This window comes from Thamnophis sirtalis, unplaced genomic scaffold, assembly GCF_051295495.1.
Source record: "Thamnophis sirtalis isolate CommonGarterSnake01/CBP01778 unplaced genomic scaffold, rThaSir2_p1.2 scaffold_10, whole genome shotgun sequence".
In the NCBI taxonomy this organism is placed as follows: domain Eukaryota; kingdom Metazoa; phylum Chordata; class Lepidosauria; order Squamata; family Natricidae; genus Thamnophis; species Thamnophis sirtalis.
The window spans coordinates 38,994,468-39,013,406 of NW_028261390.1; positions in this window are offsets into that span (position 1 = coordinate 38,994,468).

The window sequence follows — 18,939 nt, forward strand, 5'->3', positions numbered from 1 at the left end:
ATTCAATTAATGCACAATTATGCTATAGATTCAAAACTCTTTTAATAGTTTAAAATATATGGGCTGATATCCACACTCACATCATGCTTGTAAGAGTCTGTGGAGGATACAAACAAGGGCAAGTCATGAAATACTTATCAAATGCACTGAAGACAAATTCCTTGCATGTCCAATCATACTTTTCCAATAAAGAATTCTATTCTATTCTATTCTATTCTATTCTATTCTATTCTATTTATTCTACTCTACTCTACTCTACTCTACTCTACTCTACTCTACTCTACTCTACTCTACTCTAATATCTCAAGGGTTGTCACAAAGAAGAAGGAGTCAAACTATTTTCCAAAGCACTAGAACAAGAAGCAATGGGTGTAAACTAAGGTGACCAGATTTTCAGATTGGTAGAGGGACACCTTTGACCGGAGGGGGGGGTGGCTTGATTAAAAAATTTATACGGAGCAACAAAAATTTTCATACAACGCAAAAATAGTATTGTAATATTTTTTTCATTTCAACATAACTACAATTTACAAATATAAATTGTAACTGTTGCCAAACATCAAAATTTTGATCACGTGACCATGAGGATGCTGCAATAGTCGCTAAGTGTGAACATGGTCACTAAGTGTGAAAAATGGTCATCAATCACTTTTTTCAATGCCATTGTAACTTATGTTACTAACTTATCAGCTGCAGTTATTCACTTAAGAACTGTGACAAGAAAGGTGGTATAGTGACCAAAGTGAATCTGGTTTCCCCATTTGACTTTGTCAAAAGGTCACAAAAGGCAAGTAAAATGACCCCAGGACACTGAAACCATCATAAATACGAATCTGTTGCCCAACATCAAAATTTTGATTGCGTGACCATGAGGATGCTGCAACAGTTGCTAAGTGTGAAAATGGTCGCTAAGTGTGAAAAATGGTCATCAGTCACTTTTTTCAATGCCATTGTAACTTTGATCACTATACCACCTTTCTTGCCACAGTTCTTAAGTGAATAACTGCAGCTGGTATTTTGTATTTTGGATAGAATCTTTTTTTAAATAGTCTAAGACAATTTAAAAAAAGAATCCACACAGAATAAAACTATTTTAAAAAATCCTATGCACAATAAATAAAATATTATTTTAAAATGCATTAAAAAAATAAAAGAAAAAAACCCAGCTCACTTACCAGCAGGCACAAGTGAGCAATCCAAGTCAATCCAGAATGATGTAGATGTTAATACAAAGAACTGAGCAAATTAAAATGGTGAAATTACTCAGGGAAATATTTCAAAGAAACTTTGCCACCATTTTTTCCACGCGAGCTAACCTCCAACCTCCGTGCCCCTCCCCTCCGGAAAATCCAGGAAGGAACACTCGCGACTTCTCTAGCCAAGTATTTCCTGGAGCTCTATGGTACTGGGTCATCTTTTCTTATAAAAGTAAGTAAAATGGGTTGGTGGGGGTCCGTTTTCTTGCTTTAACGTTTTATCTTCAATGAAAGTACTGAGACAAAGAGAGGGTTTAGACAGAGTGTCTTGCCCTGGTTAGGATTTCTTAAGCAAATCCACTGGGCTTTCAACATGAAGCCAGAAAATCGGGACTTTTTAAAAACGCCCCGGGACATGGGACAGATTGTTATAAATCGTGACTGTCCTGCCAAAATTGGGACATCTGGTCACCTTAGTGTAAACTAATCAAGGAGAGAAGCAACTTAGAACTGAGGAGAAATTTCCTGACAGTTAGAACAATTAATCAGTGGAACAACGTGCCTCCAGAGCAAGTTGTGAATGCTCCAACACTGTAAGTTTTTAAGACGATGGATAACCATTTGACTGAAGTGGTGTAGGGTTTCTTGCCTATGCAGGGGGTTGAACTAGAAGACCTCCAAGACTTCCAACTCTGTTATTCTATATTCTATTCTAATGTCAAATGCAAGTCCCATAACATCTATACTTGCAATTAAAGTTGGGATATAATGACACAAGGCTGAAAATTTTTCATGATGTTATGATGTGTGCTTGTGTTTTCCATTATCTTGATTTTTAGGGGATATCTATGGTTGCACTCCAAAGCTAAGAAAAAGAAAGCCCAATTTCTGTACCTCCTAGATTAATCTAAAGATCTAAAAAGTGTTCCATCAAATTTCATACATCTGCAAAACATAGGACAAAAATAGCTTAAAAAAATAAAATAGTTTCAAAAGTTACATTTTGAATTGAGAATGCATATTTTAAAAGAGAAAGAATGCATATTTGTAAGGCATAGTGGAATAAGAATATTTGTAGGAATGGAAATTTAAATCAGGTCACAATAAACTGAGGTGTAATGAAGGTAGCATAAACTGGAAAGTGGATTATTAATTTATGCCTAGAAATCTGAAAGTCCTCATGTTTTATTAAACATTTTCATAAGAAAGAAATGCTGCTTTTTTCCCATTCACAAGAAGCAAAGAAAGGAATAGCAATTTGTGAAAAAGTGAAGAAATGGTTATTTCATCAAATATTAAGCATTCATTTACCCAATTATCTGACAACCTTCATTGCACTTTTGTTAATCAAAGGATTCTGAAAATTTTATTTAGCCACGTGGAAGTTCTCTGTGGGCGGCTGCCGCTGCCCCCACCCTCTCCTCCTGCCGCGGAGTCCGTTCGTGATCGTGAATCAATTTGGGATCGCCGCGGCAGGAGGAGAGGGTGGGGGCAGCGGCAGCCGCCCGCAGAGAACTTCCACGCGGTTCAGGGGCTTCTGCCGGGCGGCGGGAGCCCCGGAAGCGAGAGGAAGTTCTCTGCGGGCGGCTGCCCCCTCCCTCTCCTGCTGCGGCAATCCCAAATTGATTCACTCAGCCGGGGCGGGCGGAAAATAAAATTCTCTGATTAGATTAGAATTAGATTACTCACCAGTGAGTAAGCGCAGCTGCAACCCCAAAAGACGAAAGGAAATGGAGACTCGCGCAGGCGTGCTCAGCTAAGCGGAGTCCAGCCAATCAGTGGCGTGCTGAAAATTTCCCATCCCAGCCAGCTCACTGATTGGCTGGAGTCCAGGCCAATCCAATCAGTGAGCAGCAGGCTGGGCTGGCTTAAATTTGTAGAGAACGGAACGATGAGCCAGCCCAGCGAGCTAGCAGCTGATGGGCGGGGGAGTGAGGGAGTTGCGAGCAGCGGCAAAAAAAGCATGCTTTTTAAAGAAGCGGGTGGGACGCGGGAAAATGCATGAAAAAGCGGGGCTGTCCCGCCAAATCCGGGACGTCTGGTCACCCTAAAGATACTCCATGGAGCAAACACCACAGCAGAAAAGGCAGCATGGTCCTGCCAGCTTACACTTCTTGATTAGCAATTCCTGCAGCATTATCCTCCACCTGAAAAGGATCAGGTGGATAGAAACAACTAGGAGAGACAGTCCTATAGGTAGCTTGGTTTTGAAGTTAACAACCACCACCTTGAATCGAATCTTGTTCATTAATGCCACAGACCTTCAACTTGCATTCAAATGGATGCGAAAGTGATTGCAAATAATGTTGACATATATTTTTTCAAGTAAATGATCTTCAAACAAATGGTAAAAATTCAAATAAACAGAAGAGATGCCACTCAGATTTTCCTGCACACATAAAAAGAGTGAGGATTCAGTGGGAAGTGAGTTGAGGTGTGATTTTTAAATGCACTGGCAGCCCCTCCTTACTTTTGCTCCTGTTCTGTCCTAGGCTTCCCAAAAGCACGAAGCCGATTCCTTGTCCCGATAAAACTCCTTTTATTTAGTTTAAAGTGAATTCGTCTCCTGAAAACTCCCCTCCGCTTTCACTCCTCTTTATTCCCTGTGGGAGAAGCCATTCACTGTCAACCTGTGGCTTTACTCCCGAGTCAACCCTTGTTCCTTTCTCCTGGCAGCTCAGTACATGCACTCACTGGGAACAGGCTCCAGCTGTTCTTCTGCCCCACTGATGTCCAACTCCAAAGGAGCTGATAATTGTCAGATGGCCCTGGCTCCATCTCTGCCTCCGACACAGAGCACTCGTCAGAGCCTTCCCCAGACTCCAGGACTGCCCCATGGTCTTCCCAACCTCCTCTCTGTCCGAATCTGCTGCCAGATCTGATGGCCGCTGGTGGGCCACAACAGCTCCTGACATGAGAATACTAACTGCAAAATGTATGCTGTTCAATCATATACAATGATTGTATATGAATATAATTGAATATAATTATAGAATCCTTGTGATGAGTTATTATTTTGTGCATGCCAATATATAATGAAGAATCATTCCTATTCTAACCACTTAGTGTTATTATTCATATGTAGAAAAAAGTATAGCTTGAAAAAACATGCAGAATGCAAAGACATTCATTTAGTTCTTAGAATATTTTTCTATGTGATTGTGCAAATACAGTCTAATGTTTTTATCTGTGTGTAACAAAGGAAACACATGAATAAGCAATACTAATTGCAATATACTTTGTATTTTGCATTATCCTGCATTGTGTAGAAATTCATACTTTCATCCCCAGTTGGCATTCACCAGGCAACCAGAAAATTGCTGCAATCGTTTAAAAATGACTGAAATTTGAATGTAAATGCCTAATCCTCATACGAATACAGCATGCTGTTATTCCAGTTTTGTAGTTTTGTCCATTATGAAAAAGGCATGAATCTTAACTTATATTACAATAACACTGTTAAAAACACAGATAGTTTTTAATTCAAAACTGTCCTTTAGGAGATAAAGTAAGCTTCCTAACAGATGTGAAATTTAAAAGTCTTGGGTTAGCAAAATTAACTGTTGCCTTTTAAAATGTTTATTTTTATAAAGTTATCTTTTATTTTACAATCTAACTGTCAGCTAATTACAAGCAAAGGGTATTGTAGTATACTGTTGTATGAAAACAGTGTATGAGTAGTTCAGTGTTAGTACATTGCATATACTTTCTATTTAGTGGCATGTGAACAATAGTAGATTGTCTGGCATAGTAGTCTTTAGATTAAAGATCCTATCTTGTACAGAATACTGTAGACATGCTTTGGATAAAACTGGGTTTTGTAGTACATGGAAGCATAGTGTCAAAATATGCAAGGCAACATAACATCATCAGGATTCATGCATGCATTTTCCTCGCAAATTACATTAGTCCTACCTTTGCTGTTACTTCTCCAAATAAATTCTCATTTAAATAAGTTAGTTTGAAATTGCAGGTAAAAGCATGGCTGAAGCAAAAAGGTTCCTACAAACCTTGTTTTATATTTTCCTTACCTGCCTACACAATATTTTTTAATCTTCATTATTTAGACTAGAGAAGTCTGTATGTCTGTCTGTGTGCCTGTCTATCTATTATATATTATCTATCTATCCATCCATCCATCCATCCATCCATCCATCCATCCATCCATCCATCCATCCATTCCTGGTTACTGCTTGGATTAATTGCTAGTAATGATTATAGCTTACCCCAGAGTTGAATATGAGTAAGAATATATACAGTAAGCATGTTTTCAAGTCAGTATCGGTTCCTGGAGAGTGCCTAGATAATTACCTGCAGTTTCCTTGACAAGGTTTTTAAGAAGTGGTTGGCATTGTCTTCTTAGATTTGAGAAAAATGACTGGGCCAAGGCCATCTAGCTGGCTTTATGCCTATAGTGGAACTAGAACTGTTGGTTTCCTGTTCAGTGGTTATTTGCATACTCCAAGATACATCATTTAGGTTTTGTAGGTGTACATTTATTTCTTTTTTCAATCCAAGAGAAATAGAAGTGTCATAATGTGAAAGTGGGTCATGGAGCATAAATATAATATTTTCTCAGTACTTGATGTATTCATAAATTTTAAAATTAAGGCATCATTTTATAATTAAGCACAACAATGCAGACTTTAATTGATTAAACTAATAACATAATTGCTGGGACTCATATGAAGAAAAAAAATGCATGTGTTAGAAAATGCTGCTTCAAAATTTAGTACAAACAATTTGTTCTTTTAAACCAGTGAAATTGCGTTATCTTGTCCACCTTTGTGCTACTGTGCTCAAAATAAAATTCTGGACATTCTCACTGCTAAGTCTCACTGGGAAACAGAATAAATGAATACACTTCTAGGGAAAAAACTCTTATGAATGAATCATTGAAAATAATAATGTGTTCACCAACCAGTTCATTATTTAAAATATTAATCACATTCAAACAAAATCTAGCACAGAATAGATTTTTGGTTCCTGGTGTTGAATTCACAAATGAGGTGAAAATAGGACTCTGTATATTTCCCCACTTTTTCAGCAATGAATATATTTTATAAATGTACAATAGCTCTGTTATGTTCATTGAAATGTTAATCATACACACTATAACTGCTTTTATAATTTTGCCTTTCAGATAGAAGGAACAGAATGATATCTGTATATAAACAAAAACCTGTATTGGGGACTCTAGCAGCAGCTAACCCAGCCTGATCAGCAGCTTTTGCCTCTTTCTTTTTACATTTTTTTACATTTTCATCATGGCAGACAAGAGGAGAGTTGAAATCCTCTGTGACACAGCTGGAAAAGGTATGTGGGTTGGAGGGAGGGGGAAGGAATTAAAAAGTATTGTAATTTGTAAGTAATTGTAATTTGTATTATTGTAATTAATTTGTGTTTGTGTGTGTGTGTGTGTGTTTTACCCGCCTCTGCTGGCACGCGGGCTGGCACTTTTTATTTTTTATTATTTGTATTATTTGTATTATTTGTATTATTTGTATTATTATTATTATTATTATTATTACAATTGTATCACAGTGGCCAGTTGTTTCGCCGGATTTGGCATTGGTTACTAGTCGGGCCCCACCCAGGGGCCTAGGACGTCGTAACGTATTTTCGTAATATGCGTGCAGATCCAAGCAGTGCGGCTTTTTGCATTTGACTGATGGTGATTTTGTCAATTTTTAACTGTTTTAAATGTAATTCCAGTGCTTTTGGAATAGCACCCAGTGTGCCAATTACCACTGGAATTACCACTGCTGGTTTGTGCCATAGTCGTTGAATTTCGATTTTTAAGTCCTGGTATCTTGCGATTTTTTCATGTTCCTTCTCGGCGACCCTGTTATCACCTGGTATTGCGATGTCTATGATTGTGACCTTATTTTTCTCAACCAGTGTGATGTCTGGTGTATTATGCGCCAGTATTTTGTCGGTTTGTATACGGAAATCCCACAAGATCTTGACCATCTGATTTTCGGTGACTTTTTCAGGCTGATGTTCCCACCAGTTTGTTGCTGTTTTAATATTATAATTTTTGCACAAATTCCAATGGATCATTTGTGCTACTGAATTGTGCCGCAATTTATAATCAGTCTGCGCGATTTTTTTACAGCAGCTGAGTATGTGATCAACAGTTTCATCAGCTTCTTTGCAAAGTCTGCATTTGGCATCATCAGAGGATTTTTCGATTTTGGCCTTAATAGCATTTGTGCGGATAGCTTGTTCTTGCGCAGCCAGGATTAGTGACTCTGTTTCTTTCTTTAATGTACCTGTTTTTAACCATAACCAAGTTTGTTCACTGTCCACTTTATCTTTTATTTTTTCCAGAAATTGACCATGCAGTGCTTTGTTCTGCCAACTCTCCATTCTTGATTTTATCACATCTTTTCTGTATTCTTGTTTTGTCTGTTGGGCCTTCAGTAGATTTTTGTTCTTTACTTCGATTAATAGATGTTCTTGAGTGTCTTTTAAATAATCAGCCAGTGCATGTTTTTCTTCTTCAACTGTTTGCTTCACTTGTAATAATCCTCTGCCACCTGATTTTCGGGGCAGATATAATCTATCAGTATCACCACGTGGATGTAAACTGTAGTGCATTGTCATTAGTTTCCTGGTTTTTCGGTCCAAAAGGTCCAAATCAGCTTGTGTCCAGTTAACTATGCCAGCTGTGTATCTTATAACTGGTATTGCCCAGGTATTTATGGCCTTGATTGTATTTCCACCATTCAATTTAGATTTCAAAATTTTCCTAACTCTGCTGGTGTACTCTCGCCTGACAATAGTTTTTACTTCTCCATGCTTGATGTTATCCAACTGCAGAATGCCTAAGTATTTGTAGGCTTCATTTTCTTTGCATTTAATTAGTTGGCCATTGGGCATTTCAATTCCCTCAGATGCAGTGATTTTGCCCCTTTTTATGGATACAGTGGCGCATTTTTCCATGCCAAACTGCATTGAAATATCGGTGCTGAATACTCGGACTGTATTTGTCAATGATTGGATTTCTATTTCTGACTTTCCATAGAGTTTCAAATCATCCATATATAGTAAATGGGAAATTTTTTCAGCTTTTTTGGCTGTTTGGTAGCCTAATTTCATTTTTTTTAAGATTACTGATAGTGGGATCATTGCGATGATGAAGAGAAGAGGTGAAAGTGAATCACCCTGGAAAATTCCTCGCTTGATATTAACCATTCCGTAGCTCTCATTCCCTACTGCCAACTCAGTTCTCCATTGTTTCATTGCCTTTTCAGTAAAGGATGTAATATTTTTGCTAATGCCAGTTGTTTCTAAGCATTTTATGATCCAACTATGTGGCAGTGAGTCAAATGCCTTTTTGTAATCAATCCAGACCATATTCAAGTTCGTTTTTCTGTTCTTACAATTTTCTAATATCATTTTATCAATTAGAAGCTGATCTTTTGTGCCCCTGCTCCTTCTTTTGTTGCCTTTTTGCTCTACTGGCAAGATGTTGTTTGTTTCCAAATAATCCATCATGTTATCTGCAATAATGCCTGTGAGTAATTTGAAGGTTGTTGGTAAGCATGTTATTGGTCTATAGTTTTCAGGTGTTGTTCCTTTAGTTGGATCTTTCTGAATCAAGTATGTTTTTCCAGTTGTCAACCATTCATCAATTTGGCCCTTTTGTAAAATTTCATTCAGTTGCCTGGCCAATATTGCATGTAAACTGGTCAGATATTTGAGCCAGAAACCATGTAATTGGTCCTTTCCAGGTGATGTCCAATTCTTTACCTTTTTAACTCGATTTTTGATCATCTCAGTTGTTATTTCTAATACTTGCATTTGTTTGTTGCCAATGCTTTTCTCAAAGTCATGTATCCACTTTGCTTCCTTGTTGTAGTCCTTTGCATTTTCCCACAATTCTTTCCAGAATTCAACTGTGGCCTGCTTTTCTGGTTTTTCACTTTTGGTGTCACCATTCACATTAAGACTTTGATAAAAACGCCGTTGGTCTGATCGAAATTGCTGATTTTGTTTATATTGGATGATTCGTGCCTCATATCTTTCAATTTTTCTAGCTGTTGCTGTTATCTGCTGTTTTACAATCTCTACAGCTTCTTTGATGTTTCTTGTATCCAATCTATATCTTCTGATTAGCCGATCTATGATTTTGTTGTTTTTAAGCCGTTGCTCATGCATGTTCTTTAAGTTACTAGCATCTGCCCTTAATTTTTTGATTTTTTGTTCTAGACGGATTTTCCACTTTGGCTTTGATGCTTTTTCTGTTGTGTGACTAGGTACTTTAATTTTAATGCCTAGTTCATTAGTGACTATTACAGCTGCACTGTACATTAACTGGTTTGTTTCCATGATGGATCCCGGTTCAATTGTTGAAAACACTGCATTAACCATTTTCATGATAGGGGCCAAAATTTTCTTAGGCACAGTTTTTAGTGATGGTAAACGTTGCCTTTCCTCATTAAGCAGAAAATGCTCCATGATCTTATCCTTCAATTCTTTTTGTTTTTGAGTTAGTTCATCAGTTGGTTCAGTGATAACTGGTTCTAGTGGTGGTGATGTTATTTCCTTCCTGAGAGCTTCTTCTGGGAGTTCTACTATAGTGTCTTTAGTTGTGTCTTGAATATCAGTTATTTCCGCTTGTGATATTGTTTTTTGGGTTTTGCAATTTGCCTGAATTTCCTCAATTATTATTATTATTATTATTATTATTATTATTATTATTATTATTATTATTATTATTATTATTATTATTATTATTAGTAATTACTTTATATTATTTTTTATTTTTATTATTATTATTTATTATTTATTATTTATTATTTATTATTTATTATTTATTATTTATTATTTATTATTTATTATTTATTATTTATTTTTATTATTTATTATTTATTATATTTATTTTTATTTTTATTATTTTTTATTTTTTATTTTTTATTTTTTATTTTTTAAAACTTTAAAGTGCATACCGCCGCGCCGGCCATACAGTGGGACATGTCCCGCTCTATGGTGGAAAGCCACGCCGGCACTTTAAAGTGCATGCCGCCGCGCAAAATTGGGGAGGTCCTCTGGGCGTGTGCAGAGTGCCGCCTTCATTAAACCCAAGTTGGGCCGAGTTTCCTTTTTTTAAAAAAAATCGTGAGGCGGTTTAATGGGATGGAGTGGCTGCACTGAATCATGAGGGCGCACACACACACATCGCTGTCTTTAAAGTGCATGCCACCGCGCCGGCTGTACAGCGGGATGTGTCCCACTCTATGGCAAAAAGCCGCGACAGCAATAGTGCCGGTGTGGCTTTTCGCCATAGAGCGGGACACGTCCCGCTGTATGGCCAGTGCGGCGGCATGCACTTTCAAGTGCCAGCGCAGCTTTTCGCCATAGAGCAGGACATGTTCTGCTGTATGGCTGGTGCAGCGGCATGCACTTTAAAGACGGCGGTGTGTGTGTGCGCTCTCACGATTCAGTGCAGCCACGCCATCATGTTAAACCGCCTCATGGTTAAAAAAAAAAAGGAAACTCGGCCCAACTTGGTTTAATGAAGGCGACACTCTGCACACGCCCAGAGGACCTCCTCACTTTTGCAACCAAAGAGGCACACTGGAGTGGGAGCAGCAAGCGGGCTCGTCGTCACATGACGGTTTTCTCTTTTGCCACCCACCGGTCCCTTTAACCCCTTTTTTTCACCGCGCGAGTTGGGAGGAGATGGATGCAGGGAGGCTGGAAGGCAGCGGGGGCGCCCCTTGTGCCGCTGCTTCTCGGAGCACTATGCGCGGCTTGGTTGCCCGAGTCTCTCCGGCCGTCCTTCTGCCCTGACTCTGAGGGACGAGGACCGAGCCGGGAGTCCCCCACCCCACCGTCCATGTCTCTCCAAGCCGGGTAAGAAGTGCTGCGTCCCACTCCTCTCTGGCCCCTTGCTTTCTCTTTAACCCCCTCAAACTGCCTTCGGGTCTGGCTCTGCTTTCCCCGCTTTTGCTTTGACTTCGCCTTTTTGCAAAGGGAAAAGTGTGTGGCTGGGGGCACACGTGTATGAGCGGACTGCCTAGCTGCGGGTTTCCCATTCTTTCTCTCCCCCACCGAAGCCGCCCCTGAAGCCCCGACGCATCTCGCTCTATGGCGGAAAGCCACGCCATAGAGCGGGATGCATCGGGGCTTTGGGGGTGGCTGGCGCTGGCAGACATAGGGCGGCTTTTGCCCGCTTGCCTCATCAGCCGTGAACCTCACTGCACATCACTGGAAATCTGGATGGCAAAGATCTAGACAACCACTTATTCAAGGATCCCTTGAAACTGAATTCCAACTATTTTATCCAATACTGAAATGGAATAATCTTTAAAATGGAAAAATTGAAGAGGAAATGCAAATTTTCTAGTGCTACCCAAAATTGATTTTTATTTAAGAGGGCCCTATTGTCACCTCTTTCAACACAGCCAACCCTATACCTTCCATCAATGAACATCCATAAGTTTTCTGTAGTAGCATCTTATTCTCCTCTGGCACTTCATTGTGTTTGTCCATTTATTCACTGTCCACAGCATCAAGTTAATTCCAAGTTACCTTAGAAGATAATAAATCCTAACCAATCCTTAATAAAATCAGAAGACTCAGCAAAAGAGGCCTCAAGCTCTGGGCAAATATGAGCAGTCTTATTTTGTAAATGTTTCACAAACATGTTAGAACAGCCCATGGTTTTGCCTGCTATTTTCAGAAGGGAAGGTTTTTCACTAATCTGCTTGCTTGCTAATCTTCAGAAGTGAAAAGGTTACCTTAATCAGACTACCAATTGGCATTTCAAACATTAAATAAGTATTAATATTTTACCATCTTTAATGTCACTATGTAGATTCATATATAAGCTCATTGAGATTCTTCTGATTAGCCAACTTTGTTCTTGTTTTTTATCACTGACAATCACGTTTTCCTCTTGCCTCATGTCTGAAAGCTACTAGAAAACCCAAAGAGCATACCTAGGTTGGCAAACAGGGTTATGTGACAACAACTGAATCTGAATGACAGTACTCTATGAGGAAGCCATCTGTCAGCACTCCTTCATTCGATAATCAGGAAAGAAGACCACAAGACTCCATTGATAGAAATCAAGTGTACTTTTACTAATTATAAATGAACAGAAGCGAAGCAAAGCGAAGTCTGATTATTTAGGCACGAAAGCGAATAATATATTGTATAATTCATTCCCCTCCCAAATACCATGCCTCCCCCTCCCCGTTTAATGGCAGCCAAAGCAGCAGCAAAGCAGAGGCTGACACCATCCTAAATTATAGATTCTGAAATGATTTATTAAATGGCCTTTCTTTATTAAATGGTTATCAAATGGTCTTTCCTTGACCTACCTGGTTCTGGGAAAATCCAGATTTAGCCTATGATGGGGTTGTGCTGCCCCATGCAAGGCCTGTGTGTAAACTGGAGGTCTTCTTCTTGTACAGATTCTCTTCCTTTTTCTGTGATTGATTTCAATCCAGAAGACAGACACACCACCAAGATGGGACACTTCTTGGGTGCCATCAGATTACATTGTTTAATTAACCAGAAACAAAACTATGTTTCTCTGAAGTCAAATAATGGAATATATGGAACTCTAGATCTCGGCACTGGATTGCATTGGGATAACCCCAAAGTGACCTATACTATACTGGGGTTTTTTCAAGAACCCTGGATTTGGTCCTTGAACCAGGCCATAAACTTGAGAAAAGTATACTTTTTTAGAAGCCAGTGAAATACAGTAACACAAAGCCAGAACTGAAATTCATAAACCAAATCCCCAAGTAAAAACTTTTCTCCTTTTAGGCACTTACCATTGCTGCCCTCCTCCCCTGATCATCCAATCAATCTCCAAGAAAATGTTTTTGAAAAAGCCACTCTGATTGGAGACTGGCTCACAGCTGCATTTTTCTCATAGTAAGGTAAGGTGACCAGACGACCCGATTTCAGTGTGACAATCATGCTTTATAACAATTTTTCCCGTGTCCCTCCGCGTTTTAAAAAAGTCCCGATTTTTTTCTGGCTTCATGTATGTTGAAAGCCCAGTGGATTTGCTTAAGAAATCCTAACCAGGGCAAGACAAAAGACACCCTGTCTAATCCCTCTCTCTGTCTCAGTACTTTCATTGAAGATATTAAAACGTTAAAGCAACAAAATGGACCTCCCCCCGCCCCCCCCCCCCGCGCAATTTTTACTCACTTTTATAAGAAAAAAATGATCTAGTACCATAGAGCTCCAGGAAATGGCTAGAGAGGTCGCGAATGTTACTTCCTGGATTTTCCAGAGGGGAGGGGCACGGAGGTTGGAGGACTCCTCCAAAATGGTGGCAAAGTTTCTTTGAAAAATATTTCCCCGACTAATTTCACCATTTCAATTTGCTCAGTTCTTTGTATTAACATCTATATCATTTTGGATTGACTTGGAGTTTCTGCCTGCTGGTAAGTGAACTGGGTTTTTTTCTTTTATTTTTTTAATGCCTTTTAAAATAATGTAGGTTTTTAAAAATGTGCAGCTGCTGTTTTTTTATTAAAAAAAATATGTGTAACACTATGATGTGCCATGGAAAAATCATTAAAAAAAAACCCTGAAAGAACAAAAGGTTTTTTTTGGGGTATTTTCCTGATCAAAACTATAATTGTTTCTGCATGACACCCTTAATCACAAATAGCCAACTACACTTCATTCTAAATAGTTTTATTTCCTTTATTGTATGTGATTACTTAAGTCCAAAAACTGAGTTAATTGGATAAACTCAGCTCCACAATTTACTAAATATACAGTTACAGGAATTTCATGTATAGTATGCTGTGTCTTAGGGTTTATTGAACATAGGAGAATAATATGAGAGGGATTTGGTGTAAAATAAGCTCTTTTAATGAATTCAAAATCAACGCAGCAGACAAGACATGGGAGTGAACATAATACACACTTTAACAAATTTTTTTTCTTTTAGCTATCAAATACTGCAGCAAGTGTGTCAGTAATAATAGCAAGACAGGAATAGGATTTTCCAGCCAGGTTAATTTTACTTTTTTATGGTTTTGATGTTGTATTTAATTTTATCTGTATTAAAAACTTAGGAAGGCTGTGCAACATTTTGAGGTGATATAGAGTATGTAAAGGCATGAATACAGTAGAACCTCTGTTCACAACCATAATTTGTTCCATAACTTTGGTTGCAAACTGATTTGGTCATGAATCAAACCTAATTTTGGAAAAGTGGCGCTTACAAAAAAATTGGTGCAGAAAGGGAAATCAGCAGCCCGGGGCGGGGGGGGGGGGAGAATGTGAATATTTTGGTCAGAAGCGTTCGTGACCAGAGATTCTACTGTATAACATCTTCACTTAAGACTTAAGATTCACTTAAGATATAACATCTTCACTTAAGATTCACTTAAGAACTGTGGCAAGAAAGGTGGTATAGTGACCAAAGTTACAATGGCATTGAAAAAAGTGACTGATGACCATTTTTCACACTTAGCGACCATTTTCACACTTAGCAACCATTGCAGCATCCTCATGTTCATGTGATCAAAATTTTGATGTTTGGCAACAGTTACAATTTATATTTGTAAATTGTAGTTATGTTGAAATAAAAAAAACATTACAATACTATTTTTGCGTTGTATGAAAATTTTTGTTGCTCCGTATAAAATTTTTAATCAACCCCCCCCGCCCCCACCCAGTCAAAGGTGTCCCTCTTTACCAATATGAAAATCTGGTCACCTTATAGTAAGGCAATCTTGAAACACCGTTTTGAAGAGGCAACTTCACTTTGTGTAACTTTCACTTTCTCCCCAAGCACTCCTCCTCCCTTCATGGCAGACTGGTACCGAATGGAAGACACGAAGAAGAAGAAAAGAAAAAAGTGAGATGCTGCATCCATTTCCCCTTATCCTAAATAAATATATAAAAAGGAGAGACCAAATTTTCTTATAACGAAAAGGTAAAGAGAGAGTTAATATGCTATTTGGTGAAAACTCTGAACTCACTGGTTCATTGGCTTAGAAGACTATGACCTTGCTAGTAACTCTGATAAATTTTACAATTACATTTTTAGTTTTTTGTCAATATAACTGGGTAAAATCCCCAGAGATGGAGCTCAGTGACTAGGTCCTTCAGATTAACCATAGTGCTGATTTTCTTAAATCATATTTATCACTGGAGGCTACACCAAAATAATTGATATTTGCTGGTGCACTCTTTCTTTATTCTGTTTAAAATTAGGCAGAAATTTATTGAACATGGGCAATGAATAGTGAAGATGATTAAATGCTTGTTTGAACAGTTTATCCTTTTCTATTATGATTTATCAATTAATAATAATGCATTCTGGTTTCAATTTAGGAGCTGATTTAGTGCTACTTTTTCATTTGATGATGATGGTGATTATTATTGTAAAGTTGTTAATAATCATAAAAGGTACTTGTCTTGTTAGACTTAAAGTTAGCCATTTTCATAGCCGAATAAATACTCTGACCTTTGTAATCTTTCAGATTATAATTGTTCTTCAGTCTACATTTAGCAATCATGGATTCTTTTAAGCAACCATATGAACATTTGACAATGAAGTTAATTTACCCTTACAAAACAAAAGGCTATTTAAAAACCCTAAACTCTTCCAGCTACTCATGCTGACTATAAGAAACATTGCTAAGAAATTGAAGTAATATGGGATTATTGAAGCAAAGACAAGAGCTCTACTTCAAGATTGAGACAAAATATTTTAAAAAACCATTTAAATGTGCAAAATAGACCCATGGATCACTATAAATGGCTTCTCAAAATGTTTAGTTGACAATCGAACACTGCAATAGTTCAAAGTACAGTGCTCCTTATACAGGGGTGGGTTCCTGCCAGTTCTAACTACTTCTATAGAACAGGTTCCACAAATCTACAGTACCATTTAGAACCAGTTCCAGCTCCCTCCCCCCACCTGTCTGCACATCATCAAGATGAAGAGCGAGAGGAGGAATTCTGGGAGTTGAAGTCCACAAATCTTAAAGCTGTCAAGCAGGCCACACCTACAGAACAGGTTCTAAAAATTTTTGAAACCCACCACTGTCCTTATATCATAATGATCTGCATGGGAGATTTGTCAAATGAAAATCTTTTCTGCAACTCACACAAAATTGTCTAAATTATGTAAACTAAATCTTGATTAGTCTGAAATTTGGGATAAGTATGAGCTTTGAGGTGATAAAGCAAATCAAATTGTTCAGCAGCAGCAACATCACATGTGCTTGGAGAAAAAAATGATAGGGCATTGGAAGAATGGAGCATCTTGCCAATAGTTAAACAAAGAAATGGTTTTGTTATGCTTTGGAACTGCTTAGCAGCTAGAGCACAGGAAATACTGTGTGGGTGGAAGGAAGAATAGATTCAGCTGAATATTAACAAATTGCAAAATGTTACACAGAGACAGAATGAAAATTAAGAAGTTGAGTATTTCAACAGACAACAATCCAAAATGTATCCTGAGATCAACCATCAAGTATCTACCGAGAAGGGAAAACATTTTTGAAGTGGACTTAATAGTCCCTAGATTTGACTATTAACTAAAAACCTGTTGAGAGAAATGTTAAGCATAGAGTGTATCCAAGGGGATCTAAGTATATTTTATATGAGAATAATTCTGCAAGTAATAATAGAATAGAAAACTCTTATCAGGTTTGTACTAGGAAATAAGCTAGTAATTTCCATCAAAGAAAGTATTACTGACTTTAAGGTTATTGGAAATTTCTTCAGCAGCCATATTCACTGTTTTATTGTTTTCAATATAAAAACAATTGTACAGAATAATAACCTTGCATTTAGATTTTCCATACCATGTAGAGATCATGTCAGCTTCTGTTTTCCTTATGATTCATTGAAATGTATAATTTGATAGAGAGCCTAATCTATAGTAGGCAAATATAATTTGAATTGAAATGTCATTTACTTTCTGTTTAAATAATTATTATTTTACACTTTCTTAAACGCAGGACCTTCTCTTTACAAAAGTCGACTTAAATTTATACTAGAACTTTAGGTTTAATTATATATCACCATTACAACCAAGTCATAAGAATAATTAACATAAAGAATAAATGAGAGCTGCATTAGCAGTATTAAATGATGAATGATAAGCAACTGCTACATGGCCAAAACTGGAAAGGTGGGTGTAAATCAGAAGGTATCATTTCCAGACTAATTTTATTTTAGAAATTAAGCACTGCTGCTTGGGACCAATGATATATTACAGAATATTTGGTTAGCATATTGCAGCAATTAAATATCAGATATCTTTTGGCAGTTTCTTGCTTGCATTTCTTTGATGTTCACTCAAATGTGCATGTAAACCACACATCTCTTTTTTTGTATATAATTTGGCTCAAGTCACATTTTCTAGACAGAGGTTCATATTTCATGACTACAATTCAAAGAAAGAGATACCTTTGATCATGTTCATTAGGGAAAGCAGAACACAGGACTAATGAAACTCAAATTAATTTTGATTAATGCAATCAAAGCACTTTAAAAATGAAACTATGTGCAAATAAAATGTATATGTATTAATTTGAAGCAATTAAATATTAACAGTGGAATCCTTTTGAGGACACCTATACAAAAATAAGCATATAGAGAGAAAATATTCTTGCTATATATATTTTGCTTTGAGCATTCTCTCCTATTTTCCATCCAAATTCACAACTGAATTCAATATTAGGGCTATTGAGAATGACCAACTTCAAAACAGACCATTCGTCTCATGAGGTTTAGTAAACGTAAGTACTCCGCTGTGTCTCTACCTTTTGGCTTAAAGGTTGCGGTCTAGAGACATATCTTACTTAGAATGTATCTGTGTTTGGTCAAAGACTGTTGAACCAAAAGCAACAGTCTGATATAGATTGGCAACGTTTCGGCGAGGTCTCACTTGCCATCTTCAGGCTGGTATTTTCGTCTTAAAGCGTCGTTGGAGCTGCCAAAAACTTTAAGCCTAAAAGCTTTAAGCTTTAAGCCAAAAAACCCAGCCTGAAGATGCCGAGTGAGACCTCACCGAAACGTTGCCAAGACAATCTCAATATTACACGGGAAAAGACCCAAATACAACAAGACCAGCATACCTACACAAAATATAAAAGTAAAAAGTTAAGGTTTTATGTGACTAACTTATTTTACTGCACCAAAAGAATCAGAAGTCAATGTCTTATTTTACCATCTTCCCATTTTCCCTCCTTATCTTTCCATTATCTTTATTTTTCTTGGTGTGTTTTGTATTTTATATTTTGATAAACCAATAAAATTTGTTACTGAAACAGGATAGTTACTATGGTTGCAACCCTATAGGTCAGAGATGGCTAACCTTTCCCATCATGTGCCAAAAGTGGAGGGAGCACATGGGAGTTGTGGGCATGTGTGCCCACACCCATAGGTCTATGCACGTGAGCGCCCACTTACATGCGTGTGCGACCTTCTGTGTGCATGCGACCCCCTCCACACACACATGCACACATGCCCCCCTCTATCGCCCCACTTTTGGAGCGCAGTGGACCCAGAGGCTTTCTAGGAGCCACCAGAGGGCAGAAAGCAACCCAATGCGCAAATCAGAAGTTCGGGAATGGACTTCCAGTTTGCCCGTAGGCTGTTTTTCTCCCTCCGGAAGCTTCACGAGGCTTCCGGAGGGAGAAAAAGTCCCAACATGCAAACCAGGTTCCCGAACTTCCGGTTTGCGCATTGGGTTGCTTTTTGCCCTTCAGGGAAGCCTCCAGAGGGCGAA